This window comes from Choloepus didactylus, chromosome 2 (assembly GCF_015220235.1).
Source record: "Choloepus didactylus isolate mChoDid1 chromosome 2, mChoDid1.pri, whole genome shotgun sequence".
Lineage (NCBI taxonomy): Eukaryota > Metazoa > Chordata > Mammalia > Pilosa > Megalonychidae > Choloepus > Choloepus didactylus.
The window spans coordinates 129,921,481-129,924,456 of NC_051308.1; the positions used below are offsets into that span (position 1 = coordinate 129,921,481).

Here is a 2,976-nt window from a genome sequence, read left to right on the forward strand (position 1 = left end):
TTCAAATTCAACACATATTTACTAAAGGAGCACTTAAGTAAAAATAAATTGATACATTACCATGCCTGGGAACTCCTTCCTCTTCCAGGTGCAACTGGATATGAGATCAGAAAGTTCCTTCCAATCTAAAATATAGAGTATATGTACAGCCTCTGACCAAGACTTCAATCAGGGGGGATTTTTGACCAAGACTTCAACCTCAATCAGGGGAAATCTTTCCACAAATCCTTCCTGGATAACTGCATCTCCAAGCCTGGCTTGTCCTGACATGAGTGACTGTTTCTATGTTTGGTTAAATCCTCACATGAAGCACTAGCCTCTGAGGTCTCAATTTCTGGAAGTCTTGAATTTTCTAGACCATCAATTTCTGATTTCTTTGAACCCAAGATTTCAGTTCTCAGTTTATACTTTTCCTCTTGCATTTCACTATATGCTGCAAGGGGAAGAAAAGCTGCATTTTCCACATTTAATTTTGAAATCATTTTGGTGAAGTATCACAGCTTGTCACTGTTAAATTCTCGCTTATATCCAATAGCAATACTCAGTTTTGCCAAATTCTCTGCCAATTTAAAACAAGGATCACCTTTCTTCCAGTTGCCAATAACACATTCATCATTTATGTCTAAGGCCTCATTGGAAGTACATTCTAAAATTCAGTTTTATTGAGATATATTCACATATCACACAATCTACAGTGTACAATCGTTTACATTACTATCATAATAATTTTGTTATGCATTCATCACAAAAATTTTTGAACATTTTCATAACTCTCCCAAAATTAAAATAAGAATAAAAATACAAGTAAAAAACAAAACCCAAAACGTCTCTGTTAGATCTGGGCCCTGGGCCCCTCCCCCATTTTCTTCTTTTGTAAAGCCAGGCTGCAAATCAGACCATGCCTCACATTGCTGCCCCTTCCCTTCCCCACTTAGTGCCACTTCCTTTGATCAGACCCATCATTGACCCTCTTTTCTTTCCCGCATTTCCCATGCCACATCATTGCTCCCTCCCTCCCTCCCTCCCCTGTTTAAATATACAAACCAGGCATTGCCAAAGTTACAAGATAAGCTATGTGTAATCTCCTGTTAGCCAAAGTGACATACCGAACATTTCCAACACCCTGTGTAACCCCCTGATTGGCAGAAAACCCTATAAAAAAGAAATCCCACTACCTGACTATGCAGTTTTCCCTCCAAGCAGTCCCTTTCTGCTGGTTGGGGCCATCCTGGGGCTTCTCTCAATAAACTTTTTATTGTTGCCTGCCATTTGGCTTCATTGCACATCTTTTGAACCAAACTACATTACAATCCAACCCCTCCATCCCCACCTACTATTCATTTAATATTTGTCCCCATTTTTCTACTCATATCTCCATACACTCTATAAAGGGAGTGTCAGTTACAAGGTTTTCACATTTACACAGTCACACTGTATAAGCTATAGATATACAATCATCTTAAAGAATCAAGGCTACTGGGTTGCAGTTATACAGTTTCAGGTATGTACTACTAGCTATTCCAATACACTAAAAACTAAAAAGATCATACACACACACACACACACATATATGCATATACATATATATGTATATATATAATGCATATAAATAACTACCAGAATGACCTCTCAACTACATTTAAAATCTCTCAGTCACTGAAACTGTATTTTGTTTCATTTCTCTTCCCCCTTTTGGTCAAGAAGGCTTTCTAACCCCATGTTGCTGGGTCCAGGCTCATCCCCAGGAGTCATGCCCACATTGCTGTGAGATTTACACCCCTAGGAGTCATGCCTCATGTAGGGGGGAGGGGAGTGCAGTGAGTTTACCTGCAGAGTTGTTTTAGAGAGATTGGCCATATCTGAGCAACAAAAGAGGCTCCATGGGAGCTACACCATCCCCCCTGAGGGTTGGTGGCTAATGGCTCCCTCGCGGGCTGCCACCGCCACTGTCGCCCTCCACACTAGGCAGTTGGGAGAAAATGGTTGGTCAGAATAGTACCATCACCACCAGGGTATGTAGGGTTCTTTTCATTGGGTACTGCATTTACTTCAACCACAAGAGATGGAGTGACCCCAATTTCAAGAACAGGCTGTGAGAGCAAAGAAAGAAACAGAAACTTGCCAAGGAGAGAGCTGGGGTTTTCAAGTTACATGAACTTAAAGATGCTGAAGCTGTTCAGAAATTTTTCCTTGAAGAAATACAGCATGGTGAAGAGTTACTATCCCAAGGGGAATATGAGAAGGGTGTGGACCATTTGACAAATGCAATTGCTGTGTGTGGACAGCCGCAACAATTATTGCAAGTAAACTCTTCCACAACCAGTGTTCCAGGTGCTTCTGACTAAGCTCCCAACAATTAGTCAGGGAATTGTAAGTGCTCAGAGTTTGGCTGAAGATGATGTGGAATGAAAAATAAATGTCAGCATAATAAAATCGCAATTTAAAATATTTTAAAAATCCAGAAGATGAACAGCTCTGGGGGAATAAGGGCAAATGTGTTTGATATGGACTGTGTACCACACTGAAGTCTACCGAAGTTAATTTTTACTTTGTGTAGATCCATTTGTTTTATTTATTTTTCTCAGTGAAAAGTGTATTTTGATGAGTATTTTTCATTTTATAAATACACTATGAGTTACTGAAATGTCATGGATTTTGTTTCTTCCTAAAATGTGCAATTAAAATGTACATACATGTAACAATACTTAGGTTAAAAATACCTAGTACTCAGTTTTGAAAGATGAGGCAAAAAAATATAGGATAAAGCTGAAGAGTTCACATTTTTTAAAGCTAGTACATTTTGCTATGCATCAAAAAATTGTATGAAAACTTGATTGTTTGTCAAATATTTGTGAAACATGCTGCTGTATTAACAACTTCACCTCTACCCCTTCTATCAGTCTAGAAATACTTTGTTTAAATCAGTGGGCTTAATGAAATGTTTTATTTAAAACAATGGGCTTAATATGTTCTGGA

General features: G+C 38.6%; 1 pseudogene; it reads left to right on the forward strand.

Moving 5' to 3' along the window:
* Positions 1-1,979: 1,979 nt before the first annotated feature.
* LOC119518222 lies at positions 1,980-2,409 on the forward strand (annotated as a pseudogene).
* The last annotated feature ends 567 nt before the right edge of the window (positions 2,410-2,976 follow it).